The sequence below is a fragment of the Bactrocera dorsalis genome, chromosome 2 (genome assembly GCF_023373825.1).
Source record: "Bactrocera dorsalis isolate Fly_Bdor chromosome 2, ASM2337382v1, whole genome shotgun sequence".
NCBI classification, from domain to species: Eukaryota; Metazoa; Arthropoda; class Insecta; order Diptera; family Tephritidae; genus Bactrocera; species Bactrocera dorsalis.
This window is the reverse complement of record NC_064304.1, coordinates 53731617-53758078: the sequence shown is the minus strand read 5'-3', so window position 1 is coordinate 53758078 and position 26462 is coordinate 53731617. Positions and strand designations below refer to the sequence as shown.

The following is a 26462-nucleotide window of genomic DNA, read 5'->3' as shown; positions in this document are numbered from 1 at the left end:
TGCATAGCAACAACGCTCACCCAAAGGATGCAATCTCGCAGTAACCACGTGTTTAGGTACAAAGTCCAAACAGTATCACACCATATGCCACTCAACAATAATCTATAATGTAAAGTAAACATATAAATACTAGTGTATTAAGTAAGACGCTTGTCTTTTATTGTATAAGCAGCCATAGAGCTCAGACATACTATTTAAGTATAATAAATAAAGGAACGTTCTGATACTAACATTCGTGTGAGTACAGAACTAAAAAATATATTTTTTGATTAATTTCAATCAGGAAATATTAATTCGCGAGTGCGGGTGCGGGTCGAAACATCTAAATACAGTGATTTGTATTCCTCACTAAGTTGGTCACCCAATTAACTACAGGGTAGGCCATTTAAAGTTGACCCATTTGTTTCTAAAAAAAAAGAACAAAAGAAAACAATGTTTTTTGTTCATTTCAAAAATAATTTATTTTGGTCCAAGGGGATTTGTTTCAGCTAATATTTAAAAATTAGATCGCGTAAATGGGCACCTTTAGCTTTGACAGCTAAATGCACTCTTTTTTCGACATTCTCCATGACTTTGGCCAATGTTTCGGATGATATGGCGGCTGTTTCACGTCGAATGTTGGCTTTCAGTTGAGCTAAGGTCTTTGGCTTATTAGCGTATACCTTGGATTTCAAATAACCCCACAAATAAAAGTCTGGTGGCGTCAAATCTGGTGATCTCGGTGGCCAGTCAACATCACCATTTTTCGATATCAATCGCCCGGGGAAAAATGGTCGCAATAAATTGATTGTTGGTCGAGCTGTATGGCATGTAGCCCCGTCCTGTTGAAACCAGAAGTTATCCATGTCATTTTCGCGAATAATGGGTATCACAAAATCCGTTATCATGGCTCGATAACGCTCACCATTGACTGTTGTCGTGGCTCCATCATCGTCTTCGAAAAAATACGGTCCGATGATCATATTCGCGCAAACACCGCACCAAACTGTTACTTTTTGGTCGTAAAGAGGCTGTTCTTCAATTAATTGAGGATTTTCGGTGGCATAAAATCGGCAATTTTGCTTGTTTACGCCTCCATTCAACGAGAAATGTGCCTCGTCTGACATGATGAGTTTTCGCCAAAAGTCAAGTTCGTTTTCAGCCATTTCGATGGCCCATTTGCCAAAATTAAGGCGTCGCGGATAATCAGCTGGGTTTAGTTTTTGTGCCATTTGAATTTTATATGGAAACATCTTCAAATCTTTATGAATTATGCGTCGGAGAGTGGTGCGAGAGATGTCTAATTCCTGAGAGCGGCGATAACTCGATGTCGATGGAGTCTCCTCAATACTGGCTCGTACAGCTTCGATATTTTCATCAGAACGTCTTGTGCGTTGTCTGGATGCATGACTGGCATTACTGAGATTACCGGTGTTCACAAATTTTGCGTATAAAGACTTAATTGCGTTCTTAACTGGAGCACTTTTCACTTTATTTTTTTTCCGAAACGCACGTTGAGTTAACACAATTGAAAAGTTATTTTGAATATAAAGCTGAGCAATTTCAGCGCGTTCTTTTGGAGTGTACTGTTCCATGGTATAAATTGTCTTCGAATGACGCTTCTAACGCGGTATGACATTAGCCGATTTGTCAGCGCTGTTAAAAGTTACAGCGTTGTCAGATGGGTCAACTTTAAATGGCCTACCCTGTACATGCTGATCAATGCGCGCACATGTAATATATTGATACAGTAGAAACTCGTTTATCCGGCCCTCAGTTATACGGATTCGCGATTATCCGGACTACCAATCGCGACCAATTTACTTATATGTACCTACGTAGAAATTATGGAATCATGAACGTGTCGGAACTTGCATATTCCGCTCGCGCAGTGTGGGGTCGCTGCCGCTGCCCCGAATTCGTGATATAGCAGCAATGAAGAGAAAAAGTTGCTTACGTTAAATGACAATTACCATTTTAAACCAAATTAAATTTATTACCTACCTACTTATTTCATGATTACCAAATGCAAATTACCAAATACATATTGTAGACAAATTATTTGTACATACGTACCTAAATATTTTATTGTATTTCATGATTAATGCTGCAGTTTAGTATTACGTATGTAGTGTAATCTAAGAAAATATATATGTACATACATACATAAGTAAGTGTTCATTTCTTTTTGTTTTTCTTCATACATTCGATTATCCGGATTTTCGATTATCCGAATGCCTATCGACAACAATTAGTCCGGTTAATCGAGTTTCTACTGTAAGTGATAAAATCATGATTTGAATTTCTGAACGTGCACATACATTCATATGAGCATGTGCAGATACATAAGATTAATATGATAGAAGATATCTTTATACATTGTTGTGATAAATTTAATTTCTATTAGTAAGAAACATTATAAAAAATATTTATTAGTATAGAATATTATGTAAAAATCAAATAAAATTATTAAATTGCAAGTCCAAATTAACTGTAAATATTACTATAGATGCATTCATACAAAATTATACTCATATCATTAACTATTTTTACATGTCAATATGGAATTGCTGAGGGCAAAACGCAAAAGAATGCATACATACATACATATGTATGTATTTTTATGCATTGCACATACAAGCTATTCCCTGGTTGAAAGCAAAAAATTCACAATGCTGTTGTTGCGAGTATCATCTTGAGTATGCATACATAGGGTGACCACCTTTTCAAGATCTCATTTACGTACACAAAAATTTTTTTTTCTTGCCTCTTTCTATAATGATACAGTGAAACTTCGATAACTCGTATTTGCAGGGGAACACAATTTAAATGGAGTTTTTCAAGTTATCAAGTTACACAACTTACAGCAACATACAGAATATACGAATTATAGAGTTTTTTTTATTTATTTTTCAATTTTACATAAAAAACAAGAAATGATTGTACATATTTAAATTTTAAAATATAAAGTTCATATGTTATTCAATCAATATATGTATGTATGTATTTTGAAAAATTGTACAAAAATTTAAAAAAAGAAATCATTTTAAATGAAATCCGTAATACGTTTTGGACGGACATTATTTTGGCGTATTTTATCTATAGCATTATCAATGTTTTCAATGTCATTAAAAATTGTGTCTTCAACATTTGATGCCATGAAAAAAAGACGCAAATTTTCAATTCTACGCTAGTTGTAGAAAACAAAGCAAAACTTATGAATAAGTGTAACTGTAAAATAATAACGGTTAAAAAACGTACTATGTTTTCGTCACGTACGGTTTTTTGTGAAAAAAATACGAGTTTCAATTTTTGTCTCAGGAAAAATACGAGTTATCAAAGGGACCGAAATACATGCATTTTTCGCGAATTTTTCTAGGGACCGAAGAAATACTATGAAATATTAAGGTTTTTCGCTTATCGAGGTTACGACTTATCGAAGTTTCACTGTAGTTAGATTACTATAACTTTATATTTTGTACAGTTTTTAATTAATGAAAAAAACGGTGCTTGCAAATGCAATTTAATTTGATTTCAATTTATGGTCAAGTTGTGGAGAAAGCAGTTTATTTTTTGATATCCAAACTCGTTTTTTGCATACAAATTTCAGCCTACTTATTTTTGTTTTCGTCGATCTGATTGGCATTTTTGAATGCGGATTTTTCATTTGATGCAATTTCCTTCAACATTTTAGGTTGCATTTTTAAAAACTCAAAAAATTCCTTACAAGTCATTTTAATGTTGGATCGAACATATAAAGATCTCGCAATGTTTCGATCTTTATTTGTGATTTTTCATCGTTCCAAATCTGATTGATCAGAGAAAATACTCGTTCAACGGTGGCTGATGTGCCTGGCAAGGAGAGAATATACGATATGATTCTGACCATTTGGTTGTATGGAACCTTCTTTTTGACGAAATGTTGAAAAATTTCAACCCAGCGTTGATCGGTGGCAGTACCATTTTCTTCCCACGATTAGATTTTCTCTTCGGTTACGTATCTTTCCAAATACGTGAACTGATCGAATAAATCAGTATCGGATGATTCCAGATCAAAATGGTTATTGGTTGCGATGTATTTCGCGGTGGTTTCGATAAACTTCCATTGCGGTGGTTGATCAAGCGCACACCAGGCAAAAATCATAATATGGTCAAATTGTTCTTTCCACTTTTCAATATATTTTATACATGATTCTAAGAAAGAAATGAATAAAATCTTTTAAATTGAAAATAAATCTAAATTAATATTCGAACCATAGAATTGACGTGAGAGATCTTGCATCTCTTCTTTTGACACTCTTTCGTCAACAGCAGAAATATGTTCCATTTCCTTTTGCACTGTAGCGGACAAAAATGCTTCTTTTTTCCGAGATTCGAGCGATTGGACAAAAGAATTGAGTGCATGCCCAACTTCCATTGCATTTATATTGTCGCTTTCCACTGATTTAACTGTTCTGTTGAAAATAGATGCCTACATAAGAAATTAAAAAGAAAGTTATTGGTACCTGACACATTTCATTCCCATTAACCGATACTTACTTGATCACGAAGGATAATCAGCCACATCTTGGCCCTTGGATCTTCAAAAAATAGTAGCAAAGATTTTGGGGTGTTTGGATCTGCCAAAAAATACTCCTTAAGACCATCAAAAATTCTTAATATTGAGTCGACTGATAACAACAAGCCTAGGAAACGAGTTTTGCTGTAACCTATCAGTTTTTTTATATTCCACATCCACGGATTCACAAAATTTTTTCAATTTTGCGACACGCACGGTGAACAAATAGAAATGTGAATAAATTTTGACTACAATCATCTCCACATCAAAAGGCATTTTGTCGCAAGCTTTTTTTTAAAGTATTGTGAACAATATGCGCTGCACATCCAACGCTAATCAATCCAGGATAAAGCTGCTTCAGTTGGTAGAACACATTATTTGTGCCGGTTCGATTAACGTTGCCAAAATTACACCCCGCGTTATCTCCACAAAACGCAACTAGTTTCTTATTTATGTTCTATTTGTTCATAGCGCTATTCAGCAAATTTACAATTATTTCGGAACTTTCTCCATGTGCATCTACCAAGTCTATAATTTTCACTTTGACGCCATCCTTTTCCGAAAAGAAGCGAACTAATATCGGAAACATTTTTGTGCTGCCATGATTAGACGCGTCCGTCAATATAGTGAAGAAATGGCAGTCATTTAAGTCTTTCTGGAGCTCTTGCAATACGAACGGTGCGAACACTCCGGTTGCGATGGCTTCGCATTTCGCTCGCGCACAAGAAAATTGGACATTGCGAAACAACTCCGAATGATTTTGGAAGCGTAATCGGCCGAGCGAAAACTGTGATTAGAACTTATTACATGAAATACCCAAACGCCTTCACACGCCGCGATATAAGCATCTGTTCCGGTCAAAGTAGAACTTTTTAAATATCTCTTAAGTGTGTGGCTGGGCGTGGCAGCGTGCAATGCATTTTAGTGATTTTTTTGATTTAATATGCGACTCAATATCTCGGCGACCACTATGCATAATACCCGTGTTGCACACTTCGCAAGGACGTCACTTTCGGTCTTCGCTTTTTTAATAAACGAAAATTCTTCGCGCAATTTTTCGTTAAATATATTTACTCCACGTTTTCGCGACAAAAATAATACAGCGTACACACACAATAGCGTCGCTTCCCCAATATCACCTGTCAGCATAAGTTCCACAAATTGTTGGTAGAAAATACATGAATAAATGTAAATAAGAAGAGCTTTAACATATGTAATTTCTCTTTAACACGAATAAATACAATAAAAGCATTCCATAAACGGCGTTGCCATAATGGCGAATTTAACATAGTTAAAGCTGGGTGAATATATTTAATTTGCATTAGGGGTATTCATTCCATCGTCACGGGTGGGACACAATTGTATAGCAATTTTTTGTTGTTTTAACGCAAATTACGTACATCAATATTCTCCGTTTCAATTTACGTACATTTTCGTGATTTTCGCTAAAGCTTCGGTACACGGTACATGGCTCCAAATTTACGTACTGTACGTGTCATTTACGTACAGGTGGTCAGCATATGCATACATATGTATATTTATGTCTCTTCATATTCTTGAGTATGTGTGAGAGCTGTATTTGTACACATTTTTCGCTGTTAAAAATGGAATATCAAAGAACTTATTTTTCTTAATATTCCCTGATTGCGCATAGATGCTGTAACGGGGTTTCGTCCATAGTTGAGGTTTTGATCAGCCGCTCCAGGGTCAGCCTTGGGACCCACGAACCCTTAGCAAATAAGAGACGAGTTTTATCCTCGTAAAGTTGTATCCACACCCCACCCCTTATGCGGACAGCCAGACCAGCGTGATGTATACAGTGGTGATGAAAACGAACGAGATTGGCGAGCCAGGCGTTGACGCTTGTTGAAGCTGGCACGGTGATGAAAACGAACGGGATTGATGAGCCAGGCGTTGAAGCTTGTTGAGGCTGGCACGGAGATGAAAACGAACGGTATTGATGAGCCAGGCGTTGACGCTTGTTGAGGCTGGCACGGTGATTAAAACGAACGGTGAGTGGTACAACGGTGATTTGCACGGCGGCGATTTGTACGGTAGCTCCCCTGCGAAGGAGAAGTTATTAATTTCGAAGCACAAAAGGAAAAGCTGACTGGACGCGCTGACCTCCGGTTGGCAACTGACTCCGCATTATTCATTGCCTCCCCTCGGTACTTACATGCGAGTCGCCTGATAGCCGCGTTATGTTTGTAACGGTGCTCTCCGGTGTGCAAGCAGCGCTACTAACGCTGTTCGAGGCAGCGCAGCTGTGCTGTCGCTACATCATAGCGCGACTACGGCAGCGCCATTGCGAGCACTGGCATCACCCCGCGGTGATGCCTTTTCTACGCAATGCCTGCTAACTACCAACTCCTACTGTATAGGGCAGAACCATCGCGAGCACTGACATCACACCGAAGCGTGATGCCTTTTCAACGCAATGTCTACCCAAAACTACCTACTGCTACTACTACTACTCCACTTACCCCTGCCTATTGCTGCTGGTTGCGACCGTCCTCGCTGGAGAGCTGGAAGAAATGATCGCATTCGGTGTGAAGTGCTTGCTTATATAGCAGCATAGCGCAGCTTTCGTCAGTGTAGTGGGGTGAGTTGTGTACGTAGCTTTGGTCAGTGCGGTGAGGTGAAGTTTAATACGTGCAGGATAATTCTGGCATGGTGGAGAGCTCTGCGTTGAGGTCTGGTGAGGGTAAATGATGCACAGTGTTGAAGTAAATCATTGTAAGGTGGTGAAAGCCACGTTACAATGCTATGTCATCATATGACGTAAATACATATACTTATTTATTTCTCTTATATTCTCTGTTTGAGTATGTAATAGCCCTGAAAGACGTCAGCGCTAATTTGCATTACAATGACCTTTCGAGCAGTTTTCTGTAACACATGGGTTACCATAACAATAACCAATTGATTCAATTGGGAAATTCTTTAACATATCGCTGATTTGAGGCTTTTCCACTTCGCCGATGCCCGAAATATGGTTATCTATAGTACTAAATATAATGAAGAGGGAAGCTAGACGCTTTTCCAGACAAAAAAAAAGAGGTCGAAATGCGTGAGTATGAAGAGCTTAACAAGCTGGCCGACAGGGACTGATTGGACCTTATCAGTGCGGCTTAAGATATGGAAAATCAACAACCGACCATATATTCGCCATGCACCAAATCTTGGTAAAGACCCGTGAAAACAGACCCACATCACCTCTTTGTCGATTTCAAAGCTGCTTTCGACAGCACGAAAAGGAGCCGCCTTTATGGCGAGATGTCTGAACTCGAGCTGCAGAACTTTATCGACCAGGTACAATCTTTTATAAGAGTGTACAGCTGCTGGCGTATGCCGATGATATTGATATCATCGGCCTCAACACCAGCGCCGTTAGTTCTGCTTTCTCTAGACTGGACAAGGAGGCAAAGCAAATGGGTCTGGTAGTGAACTAAGGCAAGGCGAAATATTTCTTGTCATCAAACAAACAGTCGTCGCACTCGCGACTTGACTTCCACGTCACTGTTGACAGTCACAACTTTGAAGTTGCAGATAATTTCGTCTATCTTAGAACCAGCATAAACGCCACAAACAATGTCAGCCTGGAAATCCAACGCAGAATAACTCTTGCCAACAGGTGCTACTTCGGACTGAGTAGGCAATTGAGAAGTTAAGTCCTCTCTCAACCAAAAAAAACTAAACTCTATAAGTCACTCATTATTCCCGTCCTGCTATATGGTGCAGAGGCATGGGCGATGACAACATCTGATGAGGCTTACAGCATTATTCCGAGAAAACCTTACAACTGATTTGTGAGGTTTGCTGTGAGTTTTTTTTTTTTAAGGTTATTCTTGCTCAGCTTTCAAATTTATTTATATATAACTAACTATCTTCTCATATTTAACGTAGATATAAATATTATTACAAGTTATATTAACAAAACACAAAACGCAGGTATAGGTTTAACTTTAAGACAATAATAATATTAAATTTCTTTCTATAACTTTTAGCCCTTGCTACTACTGTTAGCTCTTTGTGAGTTTCTGTAAAACTTTACTTAATATTCTTGTTTCATATAAACGTTCAAAAACTATCGCGATACTCCATCTCTGTCCTATATTCTTTGAACGTACTTAATAATTAACGAATTTTTTCCTTTAATTTATATTGATTTTCCAAAAATACCAAAATTTCTATTATTAATTTCTCTTATTCATTTTTATTTAACTTTTTTTTTAATAAATAAACAAATTTAATAATCAGCTGTCGAAATGCACAAGTCTGCCGTCTGTCACCATAAAATTTCAATGCCAATTAGCGTTGCTTAATGCGCATTAATTTATTTTTCTGTCATTGCTATAAGCCACCAAAGCTACAGCAACTAAGCTTATAGGGCCCATACACGACAGACATGTGCGTTTAATCTGTGTGAATCGTTTCGCCCATGCACGACACACAAATCCATTTTGAGTTTGTTCTTTACACGGTGAACATGTGCGACAGGCAAGCGGAACATTTCTTCGAATTTATTTCTAATTTAGCAATTTTATCTATTTCTTTGTAATTCGTTAATAAGTTATTCCAACTTTTACCTTTCTCAATTTTATATTTATCACTTTTCGTTTGCCAAATTTCCAATTCATTTTTTATAAGATAAAAAAATTCTGATACGAAATCTTTATTACGGGGGTAGCCTGCTTTATACTATGTTCGGACCGACATTGAAAACATTTTGAAAACACATTTGTATGTTGTGGAATGTAAGTCGTTCGGACCGACAATTTGTGTTTTCGCTGAGTTTTCACTGACAGCTCACAATTTTATTTGTTTGTTTACATTTGAGCAACGAGAATGGTATGTTCCTTAATTTTTGCTTGTAATTATTACTAAAGATCGTGTTTTTTAGAATTCTGAGAAAAAGTTGCTAATTGCAAAAGCAATTGCTTTGAGAAGCCAAATAAATATCCTGCTCAACGACAATTCTTCAAGAGAACTACTCAGCACCAGGCCTTGGCAAAAAATATAGCCGAGTTAAAGAAACAACATCTAATCGTATTAGAATTAATATTTATTAATTATAATTTAGGGAGAACAGCCAGTTGACCCGACTGCTGTCTTCTTGTTCTACAGAACGCTTTATTAAAATACCCATAAATGTAAAGGTGTCTCTTGCATTCATGTCCAACGCTACAAGCGGCCTAAAAAATAATAAATAAAATACTCACTAAAATATAATCTGAACCAAATAATAAACACCCACCTTAGCAAAACTGGCATAATTTTCAACCGACACGTTACGTTACATTATTGTCATCATTACTATATAGGAATATTGGATTTTCTACTGTGGTTTTAGGAAAAGCTTTAGCTATTAAAAAAGGAAGAAAATATAATTGAAACATCCAAAAGTTTTTTTGAATAGCGGAGTCGGCACTTACATATGGAAGAGGACGTCACTTTCCAAAGGCTCATTATTGAATAATAATATCTGCTTTTCTATTGGTACTCCGGCTGTAGTAATATGCGTTCACGAAATTTATCAATTTGTACGACTGGTTCGAGGTAAACTTCCACAGAAGTGGTGCGATTTGTGAAAAAGACATGCAAAACGAATTTACGCAAAATTAATGTTACTTCTTGGAGAAACGATCAAACACCGGGTTTTCTCTAGATATTTTTTTTAACAAACCAGTCAAGAGCGGTGTCACCAATGTTTTTAGATCTTCTGACAAATTGCAATATAATGGCAGCGTAGTCCACCATTCGATTGGTCCATTTTCGGATAGTTGAGTACCCGAAATTACGCCATTAGCTTCAAACAATCGGTTTTAATCTCTTTAAAAATTATCTAACAATATTTCCCCAAAGTTATAGATTGGAATTCGAAATATTGTCCAAGATAGAAGGGAAATAGTAACCGAGCGTCTAACAGATATATGAGCGCTTGGGAAAAAAGCGAATACTTTGAAGCGCGATTTCTCGGTTTTTCATTTTTACGATTATTCTTAATTGGCGGACAGGATAGAAAAAAAACTAGACGTCGTATGGAATTAGGGCAAAGTTTATTAACATTGGCATAAAATTACCTTCTATTTAAACTAAAAAAAATAAGAAAAATCAAGTTTGAACATATTTTTGAACAACGTAAGGTACAATTTTTTGGTCAAAAACCACTTCTTTTCCCTTTTTAAAAGATAAATTATTAAAAAATATAAATATCTTTGAATTTTTTGTTTCCGATAAAAATTGCGACCTGCATCCTGCCCGCCGTCCGAAAAATGCACATGCGAGACCCATCAGGCAATTGCTTCCCAAAGGCAGAATATCAAAGATTTCGTATCCAAAAAATTTGTGAAAAATGACCAAATATATATTTATAAGCCTAGAAATTTCACTTGACAATTATATCTTTCCCTCCCAAAAAAATCCTCAAAAATCGATTTTTTGAAACCTCTAAAGCAGGCTCCCCCCTTAACATTTGCCTTTGTTCGTCCGCGATCTTCACTGTTCGGCGGCACGAGAGAAATGAGAATTTGTGCGTAAACCGCATGCGCACACATATGTGTGTCGTGTATGGGCTTTTTTACCCAGCACATATATTAAACTGAGCAATTGCGGTGCCTATAACACTATATATTTTTTAATCAGAAGGACGTCCTGTTACCAACAGTACCTTATGATCGCGGCGCCAAAGAAACAGGAATTGTACCTCAATATAAAAGACCAAAACTTCTTTCCTGATTAGAAACTAATATGTATCGGGTATTTTATAGGTTTGTACAATGGCCACAATATCTTGTAATATAATTTCGGTTGGTGAACAAAATTGACTGTGCAACCTTCTAATAATATATCCATAAAAAAGTGGAACATATATGTATGTGAGCAAACATATTCCAAAATTTAATTGCTTATTAAACATTCCAGCAACATTTAAACATTTTTAAACTTCACTCAGTTTTGTGCTACTTATTTCGTTTTCGTATTCATAATTAACAATTTTGGTAAGTATTGTGAACTTATGTGTACATCCATAACTCGCAGGCTAATCAATTCATATTCTATATTACATCTTGCATCTGCTAATGCTATCTACATACGTATGTATGTATGTGTAAGTATGTTAATCGAATTTTCAGGTATCGAGATTGTTTTGCTTTTAGTAATACAAGTATACATACATATGTATATCCTTAACAACCAGAACGAAAATTTCTCGTGAATGACATACCATGTACATTCAATAGAATATTGCGGTTGGAATTTAGAATGGCATCTCACGATTTCAAAATTTAAATGGGTGGGTGAAAGTAGAATAACATCCACCGATTTCGGAGTTAAAATGGATATTTACAGTAGAAATTGTTCTTAAGAAAATATGTATATACTGTGGGCGACAAAAGTCTACGTACGACGACCATTTCTATCTGACATGTCCAAAAGCAAACTGAAAAAAAAGATGCAATTTTGTTTTAAATGTGCTTTGGCACGATTCCGATTACTTTGGCGGAGGGGTAAAAAAACGATTTTCCGTATAAATGGGGTATGTACGGATAGGGGAGCTTCTCCAGAGGAGGAATATCTAAAAATAATATAAAAATTACTAAAATTTTTTAAAATATTCACGTTTAAAAATTAAAAAATTTGCACGGGTCGGCTTTAGTATACCATCCCACGATTTCAGGGTTATAGTGGTAAGGTTGGGTAGAGCTCCAGATTAAGAAAATATATAATTGTTGCCACCGCAAACTTCTAGTTTTCGAGATATTTGCATTTAAAGTTGAAAATTTTGCAGATTTTATCTTGCAATTTCTCGATTTCTAGTAATTATTTATTTCATATTATGCACTTTTTATGCACTTATACTTTATTACATTGTTTCTACATATTTATTTTTTAGTAATTATTTAGTTATTTGCTTAAAATAAGCATTTTATATTTTACACAATTTTCATTCCATGCACAATAACAAAAGTATTCCGTGTTTACAGATATTAAGTGTTGCCATAATTACACATTTATCAAACGCATAAGAATGGATATGGCATTGGCGGAGGAGTAAAACTCCTTTTGCGTTGGCGGCCTTCGCCCGCGCTTCAAAAAAAATAACCCTGGCCGATCCAACACCGGGGTGTGTCAGGTATTTTTTTGAGTAAAACTCCTTTTTGGCGTTGGCGGCCTGCCCGATCAAAAATCATAATATATGAAGAAAAGGGGCAATGATTTATGTATTTGGGGTATAATCTTATTTTTTATTCATTTTGATTCATTTTTATTCGATTGATAAATGTGTAATTTTGGCAACACTTATTATCTGTCAACACGGAATACTTTTGTTATTGTGCATGGAATGAAAATTGTGTAAAATATAAAATGCTTATTTTAAGCAAATAACTAACTAAATAATTACTAAAAAATAAATATGTAGAAACAATGTAATAAAGTATAAGTGCATAAAAAGTGCATAATATGAAATAAATAATTACTAGAAATCGAGAAATTGCAAGATAAAATTTGCAAAATTTTCAACTTTAAATGCAAATATCTCGAAAACTATAAGTTTGCGGCGGCAACAATTATATATTTTCTTAATCTGGAGCAGCAGCTCTCTATCCAACCATACCACTTTTAACCCCGAAATCGTGGAAACTAAAGTTTCCCCCATTTTTCCATATAAACTGAAACCAATGCAACCCAGCCAACATTTTTGTATGGACAAGAAATCAAAATAAAGAAAACTAAAATGTTTCAGTGCAATGTATATACATATATACAAAGGGATCCGGGGTGACCGAAGTACTTTCGTGTAGTACTTCTTTCTGCGTTGGCGGCCTTTGGCCGCGCTCTAAAAAAACAACCCTGGTCGAGCGAATACCCGGGATGACCGATGTACTTTCGTGTAGTACTCCTTTCTGCGTTGGCGGCCTTCGGCCGCGCTTTAAAAAATTAATCCTGGCCGGTCCAACACCGGCTACGCCATCCACAGTATTTTAGCATTGAACACCTTTTCGCATTCACTTCATACATTTATTGCTAAGTGGGTTTAATTTATTCCCTTTTGTTCGTGCTTTCTCGGTAATTTGGAAGTTCAAATTAGGCAGTCATTTTGGTTTTTCTCATTATTGAACTCAATGCAGAAAAAGGTGTATTTTATGTAAAGATTTACAAAGAAATTAACAATCCAAAGTAATTAAAAACATTACTAGTGGTTTTTATAATTCATAAATAATATATGTGCGTGAAAATGTATCCATAATTGGTTTCGTACAATGCACAACAGATGAAAATACACTAGCATATATTTAGAAATTTGCAAAAAAATAGCATTTTTTAAAGTGAATTTGTGGAAAAATTTGTGAACCGATTTATATAAAATATGTTTTAAAATAAATTTCGATAATTTAAGCATACATGCGTGTTTAAAATTTTCAATTTGGTTCTCTCGTTTAGGTACAGTGAGCCAAAACTAACCGGCGCGATACTAAACCCAACCCAAGTATTGGCACCAAAAATAAATTGGTAATACAAAACATGAAGAAAAATAAACTGAAAATTTTTAATGTTTTGTTGCACCTCCCTTGGCTTTAATAATCGCTTACAAACGCCTTTGCATACTTGCAACCAAATGGAAAGTCTCCCGACTGGTAATATTGGCCCATTCTTCCTTCAGAGCATTTTTAAGGGATTCTTTCGAAGTTATTTGGTGCTTGCGAATTTTTTTTTTTTCAAGCAAATTCCAATTATACTCAATGGGATTGAGATCAGGGAATTGTGGAGGTGTTTTCAGCTGCTTTCAGTTATAAATTAACCACCCTTGAACCAAACGCGAAGTGTGTTTGGGATCATTGTCTTGCTGGAACTACCATTTCTCTCCATTTAAGCCCAACTTAGTTACGCTCGGAAGCAAATTGTTCTTCAAAAGGTTTAAATAAACAAGCTTATCAATTTTTTCGTCTATAAAAATAAGATTCCCAACTCCACTTGCCACTATACACCCCCACACCATTACGTTTCCGCCGCCATTCGTGATTGTTTTTAAGATGTTATTTTCTTAAAGCTCCATGCTGGGCTTTCGCCATATTTTTTGAAACTCATCTGATCCAAATAAATTGAATTTGGATTCATCGCTAAAAATCACATTTTTCTAAAAAGTTTCAGGTTGGTGTAGGTGAGATTTAGCGAAATCCAATCTCTTTTTTTGTTAGCTTTTCAAATGTGAGGCTTTCGTCAAGGTACACGACCAAGATAATCGGCCTTATGCAGGGTATTTCGGACTGTCTGTGAGCTAAATGTTTTCCCCAGTTGTTCCTGCATTTTTTCACTCAATTTTACAGCCGAAATTTTTGGGTCTTTTGCCACTGCGCCAACAATGGATTGTTCCTCCCGATCAGAAAAAGTTTTTGGCCTCCCAGATCTGTAATTGCTTTCTATTTTTCCGCTGTTTATGTAATGGTTTAATACATTCCTTACACTGGAAAATGATCTATTGACAATTTGTCCTATTTCGCGCAATGATGTTTTTTCCAGGTACAGATTCAAAATGAGTTTCTGCACTTCAACGGTTTTCTCTTTTCCGCGACCCATTGAGCAACTGTGTCAAAGCTAAACACATTACTAAAAGTCAATTGCTCTAATTATTCATTAATATGTAATATCTAACAAAATCCACCAAAAACGGGATCAAAGGAAGTCATCTTAAAGAGAAATATGCAAAAAAATGATGTGTGCCAATGCATTTTTGATGTGTTTTTCGCTGTTTCTGACTTCTTTTCTAGATTTGGGGGAGTGGGGGGTAAATGTAACGGTATATTTTTGCTTGCATTTTGTTTTGTTTCTACCAGTTACACTATGTACAAAAATAATTGAATGATATTATTTGTTGTTGCTTTTTAACCATCTTTCTTTAGAAAATCAAAGTGTGCCAAAAATTTTTTTATTCACTGTATATTTAATAAACACAGATACTTAAGTAAAATCGTGTGATAATATTATATATGTATATGATTGTAATATTTATTTTTTTTTTTTTTTTGCGGGTGAGGGGGTGGAAAATGCCTTCCGCATCATCGGTGTTATCGTCACAGCAGCGGTATGTGCCACTTGCAGGTCACTAAAAACCCCCTTCTAAGGAACCGTCGCCCACCCTGGGATCGCTTTTGAATTGCTTCAGGGTGGCGTTTCATTTGTCTCATTGAGAGATTTACATCCGCGCACCTGCGTCCAGGTCCCGCTTTTTGCTGTGTAGCAAGAGCAGCGAATTTCTTGATAATCCCCCAGTTTGCTTCACTCTCCAACATGACGCTGACTAGATTGTCCGCGTTTATTGGGCCAACCAGGTTCTCTACGGCGGTGCGTTCTCCTTGCCAGTGCTCACATTTGAAGAATGTGCGTTCAGCGTCGGCTTCTGTCGCGTCGTTGTATAGGCATGACGGCTCTTCGGCTTTTCCCATTCTGTGGAGGTACTTTTTGAAGTATCCGTGGCCGGATAACAGCTGGGTTGTGTAGAAGTCTACTTCTCCGAATTTACGACTTGTCCATAAATCTTTTATCAGCCTGGCCGTCCATCTGCCGCGACTTTCGTTCTCCCATCTTTGTTGCCATGCTGTTATTGTATCTTTCCTTATTTGTTGTATTGCGCTCTTGTTGTGATCGGATGTTTTCTTTAGCTCCCACAGCTTTTTCCTTTCGTATGCTAGTAGGTCGATTGGAGCATTGCCGCTTATAACTAATATTGCATCGCCGGATACTGTCCGGTAGGCTGATGCAACTCTGAGGGCTGCGGTGCGGTGCACTCTGGCCATTCTCCGCCGGTTCTCCTTTTTAAGCGCGTCTGCCCAGATCTCGGCTCCGTATAGTAAGACGCTGATTGTCGTCGACATTAGGAGCTTTCTCTTTTCTTTGCTGGGGCCTCCTATGTTGGCCATTAATCGGCTCAGTTGAGAGGTGATCTTCACTGCCTTTCCTGCGGCGTGCTGGATTTGTACCCAGAAAGTTAGTCTGGGGTCCAGTCTTACGCCTAGGTAGTTTACTGCTCTTTGTGTCCTAAGAATGACTGTAGTTGTGTGCATGCTTATCTCGAGAGGTATGTGCTTCTTTGTTAACAGTACCAGCCCTGTTTTTTCCGTAGCTAGCTGGAGGTTGTGGGTGTCAAGCCATGACCTGATTCAGTTTTCTTCGCGCTTCTTCTGTATCCCTTGCTGTGATTACTGCCGCGATGTCGTCCGCGTAGCCAATTAAATATGATACGTCTGGCATTTCTAGTTTTAATATAGCGTCGTAGCTAATGTTCCATAAGTCCGGGCCTAGAATAGATCCTTGTGCTGCTCCTGACGTAACCGCTATCTGTCGTGACCTTTCTTTGGTTTCGTACAGCAGTTTTCTGTTGCTAAGGTAGCTCCGCACCACAGCCCTGAGGTAGTCCGGTATCTTGAAGCTTTTTTCGAGAGCGTCGATCATGTCCACCCATCTAGCACTGTTGAAGGCGTTTCGGACATCTAGAGTCGCCAGTAATACTATTCTTTTATATTTTTGCCATCTGCGCTGTGCTGCTTCTACGCTTTCGATGATGCATTTTATGGTTCCTATAGTTGATTTGCGGGGTCTAAAGCCATGTTGTCTAGGGGACAGTCCTCCAGCTTCGTTGATGGCCGCTTCAAGTCTGGGTTTAAGCAGGGTTTTATATAGCTTTCCCGCTGTGTCAAGCATACATAATGGGCGGTATGCTGATGGCGAACTGGGGTCTCCTTTTCCCTTGCTGATTAGCACCAGCCGTTGCTTTTTCCACGGTTCTGGGAATATTCCGGCTTCAAGGCAGGCGTTGTACATGTTCAGTAGTACTGCCGGGCGCTCTGCAGCGATTATTTTAAGAATTTCGGATGGGATCCCGTCCGGTCCGGGTGCTTTGTTGGCCCTGAGCTTGGCAGTGGCTAGTTGCAGCTCTTCGAGGGTGAACTGGGGGATTTGCGTCGATCCTAGCATGTATTCTGGGTCACTAGCCCTTGTTTCGTGTGTGGGGAATAGTGCGTTCACGATGTGATCCATTTTGACAGCGGTTAGGTCAGGTGGTTTTGCTCTAGTGCCTAGTTTCTTCATAACTACTTTATATCCGAGTCCCCAGGGGTTTCTGTTTATATCCTCGCGTAGTTCCTCCCATTTTTTCTTTTTGCTGTCGTCGATGGCGTGCTTCAGCTCCTTTTTTGCTGATTTATATTGCTCGGCTTCTTCGGGTGCGGCTCCTCTGCGCCTGGATCTCGTGTAGGATCTGCGAAGGCGGAGGCATGTGCGCCTGAGTTGGGCGATATTTTCAGTCCACCAGTAGACTGCTGCCTTATGTTTGCTGTGGGAAGCCTTGGGCATTGATTTTTTACAGGCTCTTGTTATGTTAAGCATTGTGTGCTCGACAATTTTTCTTGCATTTTTTGGGGAGCTGCTAGATGGATTTCGGTCGTCTATTGTGGAGATCAATTTCGAAGTATTTAGCTTCGAAATGTTCCACTTCCGTGTTGCTGTCTTTTTCCTGCGCTGGTTAGTGTTTGTTCCTGTATCAATAGTGAAGCAAATGTACTGGTGATCGCTGCCAGTGTAGTCCTCCAGGACTTTCCATTTCTTTATTGAGCCTGCCAAGCGTTCTGATGATAGAGTGATGTCTGGTGTAGTTTCCTCGCATCCCGGTCTTCTAAACGTGGTTGCGTTTCCCGTGTTGAGCACTATTAGATTTAGGCGCGCAGCCATTTCTAGGATGCACTTTCCTCTCGAGTCCGAATGTGGCATGCCCCACTCTACTGCTTTGGAATTTAGGTCTCCGGCGATAATTAGTTGACCTTCTATTGACCTGGCTGTGTCCTCAATGTTGTCGAGCTTTTCTTGGAATTCCTGTATGCTATCGCTTGGAGTCAAGTAGCAGCTGATTACTGTAAAAAGGTCGCATTTGGCCCAGACGAAACCATTGCCGTTCCCTTTGTCTACAGTGATGGCGTTACTCCTTGGTGGTAGCCATATAGCGGCGGTCGAGCTGCTATCTTCCAGCCAGGTACCACTCTCTTTCTTTTTATATTGCTCGCTTATGATGATTAACTCGTAGGCGTTCTCCATCACCATTTGCGAGAGTAGTGCGTCAGCAGCCTTGCATCTATGCATATTGGCTTGTAAGATCTTCATTTGTTTTGGTATTTCCTATATACCATACATTTTGCGGAGCCCGGGATATGGTCAACTTTTTCGTGTTTAGCCTCCACGCAGAGGCAGCATGAGGGAGGCTTTGTGCACTCTTTCATTTTGTGTCCTGGTTGGCCGCATTTTATGCAAGTACCTTGTCCTCTTCTATCGGTCCCTTTGCAGTCCCAGGTTAAGTGCCCTGGTCCAAAGCAGCGAAAGCATCTTTTTGGGGTTTCTTTCAGTCGCAGCCGATTTTTATGCGTGCCTGTCGCACCAGTGTGTCAGCTTTATCCTCATCGAGCGTTATATATGCCCTGACCTGCTCTCTTGTGTTAGGTGCTGTTAAGCTTATCGTCAAGTCTTCGATGGAGTCCTGTAGTACTTTTTTCACAGCCTCTGCTACTTCCTCTTTTGTTGAAAGGGAGTCGAGGTCTCTAATCTCTATTGTGGCTTTTGATTTGACGTCGGCACGGTTGCGGATTCTCGGAGGGTCGTCTTGAGTGCCTCGCAAAAACTGGCTTTTGTGGATTGTCCCTTCTCCAGCTCCAGTAGTAAAGCCCCGGCTCTTGTTTTGCGGATCCCTTTGATTTTCACCTCTGCTTCTTAAGGTTAACCTTGCTGCGGATATTTTTGAGGACCTCGGCGTAGCTATTTCCTTCTGCTGGCTTAATGATTACGGCCTCCGATTGTCGTTTGGGCCTGCTTTTTGCTCTCTGGTTTGAGGCGGTATTCCTCCCTTGTTGTCCTCCTTCTTTTAGGTTTTTGTTTTCCGTTCCTTCTAACGCGTGTATCTTCCTTGCTTTTTTGGGCAAGACTTTATGCCACTGGCCATCCTTTTCACTTCTTGGTCGTACTGTTTCTCGAGGCTCCACTGGACTTGTCGCTCGCCGCTTCGAGGTTGTTGGCTCTGTGGTCGTGATCCGTCTGCTTAGAAGTCCGCGTCTTTTCTCGTTTTCTGCGATGAGCCAGTTTCTGCGGTAACTCTTCATTACGTCGAAGAGTTCGTCCAGCTGTGCCGCTCCGTTCTTGACATCCAAGCTGACGTTCTTTTGCTTTGCCATCGCCGTCTTCATGATTTGCACAATACTCTTGCATTTTTCCAAAGATTCCTCTTCTGCTCGTCGCATTTGAGTGATATACTCCTGTTTCGGCGAGTTTTGAGGTCCTTCTATGGTAGCCACTGGGGTGCTCTTCTCTTCTGCTTGTTTTACTGGTGATTCTTGTGTGGCAGGAGTTTCCTTTGAGGCTATCTTTTCCCCAGTTTTTTCGACTTGTTTGGGAGTGATGGTCAGGGTAGGGGATCTGAGTATCCTGCTGCTTCTGCGGAACGCGGTCCCGTATTCCTCGTCTTGAGCCTCTTTGTTTTGTTGTTCTCTATGTTTTTCCTTCTGTTGGGGTTTTTGTTGTTGTTATGGTGTGTACATTTTAGATCTAATGGGTCTCCGCTTCAAGCCGCTATCTCCGCACGTTGTAACAGTTGCCCTTTATGAACCCCGTGGTTATCTATGCAAGCAGGGAGGCCACGCAAGGGTTGACACAAGTCCTTATGGGAGCTTGTGTTCAGAGCCAGGTTCCGGCACGAATCAGGAGCTCTTCTCAACTGAACCTGTACGGCCAAAAAAGATAATTTTTGGCGACGTGCATTGAATGTACTTGAAGACCTGCCAGGGTTTTAACGAGACGGAAGTGAGAGCAGTATTAGCCTACCAGCCATTTCGGTAAGATGTCACTCTTGCCTACTGAGGTGATAGAATACTGCCCTCCCCAGCCCTTTGTCAGACTAGTCCATTATTGGTTTCCAGTATTCCATAATCAGAACCTTACTGGCCTCGATTCTGATGGGCGCTTGCCCAGGGTTTTCGCCGGCGTCTGAGCACTGTTGGTGCTACTCACTGTATGGTTCCCTCGTCGCTTTGTTGCCTCCCTCTCGTGGGTAGGTTCTCCCTCGGTGCAACCCCGGTGGGGGTTGTGGACGCTTATTTGAAGGCGGCATCTTCTCGCCTCTTCGCCGGAGGTTCATTGGGCGTATTAGGCGTTTTGAGCCAAGCCCTCCTCTCCTGCAGCTCTTGGTCGGGGGCTGCGTATTACTATTCGCAGCTAACCTACTTAGCGTAGGCCGTCCACTATCCGCCAGCTGTGACCCCGGTAGTAGCCTGAGCTCAGCCCTACCATTGTAATATAACATTTTTATATACATACATATTACAATTTTATACTATTATATAATAAAATCATCTCACAATATTATACATTTTTTGTTATATTATTATATAATAATTTATAATTGCGTTCCGAGCTTCTGAATTTTTCTATGGTCACATTTGGATTAGATGTCCAAAGGAATGAGCAGTCAGATTTCGCGTAGTACTCCTTTCGGCGTTGGCGGCCTTCTGCCGCGATCTAAAAAAAATAACTCTGGTCGAGCGAATGCATGGGATGACTGAAGTACTATCGTGTAGTACTCCTTTCTGCGTTAAAAATAAGAAAATATATTGACTTTTTGTTATAAAGTGGTTAAAGTTGTTATAATTTTTGGTTATGCACTCATATTGAAACAAAATTTGAGTAGTCGTTATAAATTGGATAAATTTTGGTTATTATATCTGTCAGCGATTTCCATTTATTTTTGATGATACATTGGTTTGTATTTTAGGTGACGATATATATATTAGTATATTTAAAGTATGAGTTTGAGTGCATAATAACCCAAAAATATAACTACTTTATATCCAAAACTTAAATTTTGTTTCAATATAACCACTTTATATCCAATATTGAAACAAAATTTGAGTTTTCGTACTGTACTGTATACTTTACACTTTACACTTTATTACGTATTATTACTTATATTATTATACTTACATATGTATTACGTATTTACTGTATTTTAGGTATTATTATATTTAAAATATGAGTTTTGGGTATAAAGTGGTTATATTTTTCGGTTATCATGCACTCATATTGAAACAAAATTTGAGTTTTCGAACTGTACTATATATTTTACACTTTATTACGTAATATTCTTATATAATATTACTTATACATATGTATGTATATATAATATTACTTATTTGCTTAATAAGTTTAAAAAAGAAAATGTCCATATGCATGAATAGAGGAATTTTTGCGAAAAAGAGGAATTTCAGCGAATTGCCTTCACGGCGGCGCTCCATTTCGTCGTTTTTTTTGGTAAAAAAATGAGGTTCAAACGGTTGTAAAATGCAATTTTTAAAATAAAGATTTTTTAGGTAAAAACCTGCTAAAAGTGTAAAATGTGGATTTATTTAAAAGATTATAGTGTAATTTAATTAATTTGAAGAGAGAAATGTGAATAAAGCGTGTTTAATGTGATGAAATAGCTTCTTGAAATATTCGAATTTGGCGAATTTTTGAACTTTAAGGTCGAATATTTCGTAAACTAAGCGTTTGCGATACCTATAACCCTATACATTTTTTAAGCAGGAGGACTTCCTCTTTCCAACGGTACCTTCAAATCGCGGCGCCAAAGAAATCGGAATTGAGCCCCCATTTATACGGAAATTCGGTTTTTTTTACCCCTCCGCCAAAGTAATCGGAATCGTGCCTCAGTTGTCGTGGAGCGTAGTACAGCAACCAGTCTTTCACGATATGGGAGGTATGTTTTGGATCGCTAGCCTGTTGGAAGATCCAACTCTCACCAAGACATAGTTTATCAACCGATACTTTTAAATTTTGTTCCAAAATAAATTTATATTGAAAGCGATTCATGTTACCCTCCAAAAACACCAAATTTCCAGGAGCAGCGGCAGCGACCAAACTATTACTCTCCCACCGCCATGCTTCACTGTAGGAACTAAGTGTTTCGGGTTTATTGCGGTATTTGGTGTTCTCCAAGTTTTGGCTCTACCGTCACTTCCAAATAAATTGTATTTTAACTCATCGGCAAATAATACTTTTGCGCGAATTCCATTCGAAGTTTGCGATTTTTTCACTTTGAACGGTTTCTTACGCGGAGGTCGCTGTGAAACGCATTATTATTCAAGGCTCTTTGAACACGTCGTGTATGCACACTTGAATTCGCCTTAGTTGCTACCTCTGCGGCCAACTTAGTGGCTGTCACTTTCGGATTTTGATCCACTTTAAAAAATAAACGATACATCTCTGCGACTCAGCTTATTTGGGCGACCACTGCGCAGTTTATTTTCAAGACTATTTGTATTTTTGTAGTAATTTAATATCTTTTGAACTGTTGATTTTGTTAAATTTAATAAGCGATAAGTTTAATATTGATAAAAAATTATTTTTGTACTATATAATAAAAAAAAATATGTACCAACGAATTAGTGAAGTGTTAATGCACATAAATATAAAAAAATATAAGTCTAAAATTAATTTTAAATCAAAACAAGTAAGGAAGGGCTAAGTTCGGGTGTCACCGAACATTTTGTACTCTCGCGTGATAAAGTGATAATCGAGATTTCATTATCCGTCATTTACATATTTTTTTTTATTTTTCTGTAAAATTAATTAGATTCCTGAGATATGGTTTTTGGTCCGTAAGTGGGCGACGCCACGCCCATTTTCAATTAAAAAAAAAAAGCCTGGGTGCAGCTTCCTTCTGCCATTTCTTCCGTAAAATTCAGTGTTTCTGACGTTTTTTGTTAGTCGGTTAACACACTTTTAGTGATTTTTAACATAACCTTTGTATGGGAGGTGGGTGTGGTTATTATCCGATTTCTTCCATTTTTTAACTGTATATGGAAATGCCTGAAGGAAACGACTCTATAGAGTTTGGTTGACATAGCTAAAGTAGTTTCTGAGATATGTACAAAAAACTTAGTAGGGGCGGGGCCACGCCCACTTTTCCAAAAAAATTACGTCCAAATATGCCCCTCCCTAATGCGATCCTTTGTGCCAAATTTCACTTTAATATCTTTATTTATGGCTTAGTTATGGCACTTTATAGGTTTTCGGTTTTCGTCATTTTTTGGGCGTGGACCGATTTTGCCCATCTTCGAACTTAACCTTCTTATGGAGCCAAGAAATACGTGTACCAAGTTTCATCATGATATCTCAATTTTTACTCAAGTTACAGCTTGCACGGACGGACGGACGGAGGACAGACAGACATCCGGATTTCAACTCTTTTTTTTTTGCATCGTAAAGGAGGAGTAGGGAAGGTATCAGCTAATGTTATGTAAACAAAGGCACAGCTGGGAGGTACCCATGTAGAAACGTCAAGGGGAGTCCAGAGTTAAGATGGCCGACTTTTAACCGGAAAATGGTTGCATTGTGTTATTTTCTTATAAGTTATGGAACAGTTATCCCAAAAATATTGGTTATATATAAAACTTTAATATATTTTCAAAAGAAAATATTTTTATTTTAATTTTTGCAAGACAATTTGTTTGTTTTTATTTAATTAATTTAATCTGCAAGCTGCATAAATTACCTAAACGTACGGGGATACACTTAAAATACCCAAGCTCAAAATGCCGACCGATCGAAATCCCGACAATATTCAAATATCTTGCCAGTATTGCTATTGAGCATGACGAAATAGTGTTGCGTAAGCTAATTTAAACTACTTTTTATGAAAGAAATATATTTACTATATACTTATATATACTCACGCATTTCGGCCTCTTTTTTCTTCTGTCTGCAAATGCGTCTCGCTTCCCTCTTCAACTCTCGGTATCTATCCCATCCCGCACGTGTTGTGGTCGATCGTAACGTTGCGAGGTAGGCAGCCTGTTTTCTCTCCGCTGCGACACGGCACTCCTCGTCGTACCAGCTGTTCTTTTGCACTTTGCAAAAACCAATGGTTTCGGTTGCAGCTGTACGTAAAGAGTTTGAAATGACGTCGCACAGTTCCCTTATACCGAGTTGTTGACGAGTGCTCTCAGAGAGCAGGAGTGCAAGCCGAGTAGAGAATCGTTCGGCTGTCTGTTGTGATTGCAGCTTCTCGACGTCGAACCTTCCTTGTGTTTGTTGGCGTGCGTTTTTTGCTGCACAGAGGCGGGTGCGAATCTTAGCTGCAACAAGATAGTGGTCGAGTCGATGTTAGGCCCTCGGAGTGCACGCACATCTAAAACACTGGAGACGTGTCTCCCGTCTATCACAACATGATCGATCTGGTTGGTAGTTTTTCGATCCGGAGACAGCCAGGTAGCTTGATGGATCTTCTTATGCTGGAATCTAGTACTACATATAACCATATTTCGGGCCCCGGCGAAGTCGATCAGCCTCAACCCATTAGGGGATGTTTCCTCGTGGAGGCTGAATTTACCGACCGTAGTGCCAAAGATACCTTCTTTGCCCATTCTGGCGTTGAAGTCGCCAAGCACGATTTTTACATCGTGGCGGGGGCATCTCACATAAGTGCGCTCCAAGCACTTATAAAAGGCGTCTTTGGTCACATCGTCCTTCTCTTCCGTCGGGGCGTGGGCGCAAATCAGCGATATGTTGAAGAACCTCGCTTTGATGCGGATTGTGGCTAGACGTTCATTCACCGCAGTGAATGATAGTACTCGGCGACGGAGTCTCTCTCCCACCACGAATTCAACACCAAACCTGCGCTCTTTTATATGGCCACTGTAGTAAATGTCACAAGGACCTACTCGTCTCTGTCCTTGTCCCGTCCATCGCATTTCTTGGACGGCGGTGATGTCAGCCTTTGTTTTCACGAGGACATCAACCAGCTGGGCAGTGGCACCTTCCCAGTTAAGGGACCGGACATTCCAGGTGCATGCCCTCAATTCGTAGTCCTTATTTCGTTTGCCATGGTCGTCATCAAAAGGGAGGTCTCTCATCCGAAGCTGGTTACAACTATTCACTGGTTCAGAGGATACTTGGTCAAAGACCTGAAGTCGTGAGCTGCTTGAGTCACATGCAAAAGAATCGTTTTTGGCCACTCCCAAGTGAATGGTATTCAGAGAACACATGACTTCATCCTCCACTATAAAGATATTGCAAATTCAAAAAATCTCTTTAAGAAGCCTATTAATGTTAAAATTAAAAAGTAATGCAGTAATTTTTTATGTAAAGAGTTGTTCGTAAAATATGCATATATATATTTTCATCGCTAAATGCTGAAAAACTGACTAAATCGCCTAGAGCAAACAAAATCATACTCACATTCCTACACAAACACTCCATTTGGGAACGAGTAGAACTGATCGCCGGCGTGTAGCTAAATTCTGACATACATATGTAGAACGTGTATGTAGTTTGTGATTAAACAAATTTATACTTAAAGTATAGGAAACATGGCTATTATATTCACCCCTATCATGGATTTCGATTACGTTCCCGCTCTACGCTCCGCCGGAGTCGAAATTAGGTATCATGCGTTGCGATTGGATTGAAAGAAGAAGAGGAAGAGCTATAACTCTTTCGAAATCAGCTGTTTGCTTTGAAATATGTGAAACTGGAACATAACAAAGCAAAAATACACAAATTACTGCTGTTCAAAGAAAATAAATAAAAGTAAAATTTTTATATTGTTATTATTTTTATTAAACGTAACTATGGAATCTTTATCCGCGGCGATATTACTGGTTGAGGAGGAGAGCAGCGCATCTCAGAATGCTGGGGTGAGAATTGAAAGGAGAAGATTACGAGATATGTGCGATCCCTTCCAGATGAATGACGGGCTGTAAGTAATTGCACGTGAAAATAGACATTTTTCTTACAATTTGTTTACTTATTTAGATTCAAAAAAACTTTCGTCTGAATAAGGACGCATTCAAGTATGTCCTAGATACGTTTGCGGAAGAAAAGACGGCAAGTAAAT

General features: G+C 38.7%; 1 protein-coding gene and 2 long non-coding RNA genes across 4 annotated transcripts in view; 1 reads left to right on the top strand and 2 right to left on the bottom strand.

Annotated features, from left to right (window-relative positions):
- Positions 1-2814: 2814 nt before the first annotated feature.
- On the bottom strand, positions 2815-7341 carry LOC125776396 (uncharacterized). Its single transcript, XR_007421667.1, has 4 exons — positions 7021-7341; positions 4519-6600; positions 4234-4450; positions 2815-4173 (listed from the first exon to the last, which is right to left on the bottom strand). It is a non-coding gene; the product is annotated as an uncharacterized LOC125776396 (long non-coding RNA).
- A 2243-nt stretch (positions 7342-9584) lies between these two features.
- On the bottom strand, positions 9585-11254 carry LOC125776395 (uncharacterized). Of its 2 annotated transcripts, XR_007421666.1 has the most exons (3): positions 9973-10791; positions 9795-9902; positions 9585-9732 (listed from the first exon to the last, which is right to left on the bottom strand). It is a non-coding gene; the product is annotated as an uncharacterized LOC125776395 (long non-coding RNA). The 2 variants fall into 2 exon arrangements; XR_007421665.1 differs by having other exon boundaries at positions 9585-9902; positions 9973-11254.
- A 139-nt stretch (positions 11255-11393) lies between these two features.
- Positions 11394-26462, top strand: part of LOC105225952 (kelch-like ECH-associated protein 1B) — an 87017-nt gene continuing 71948 nt past the window's right edge. Inside the window, exon 1 of the mRNA XM_049448012.1 lies at positions 11394-11538. The gene's annotated coding sequence lies outside the window, so the exon portion shown is untranslated. The remainder of the gene's footprint in view (positions 11539-26462) is intronic.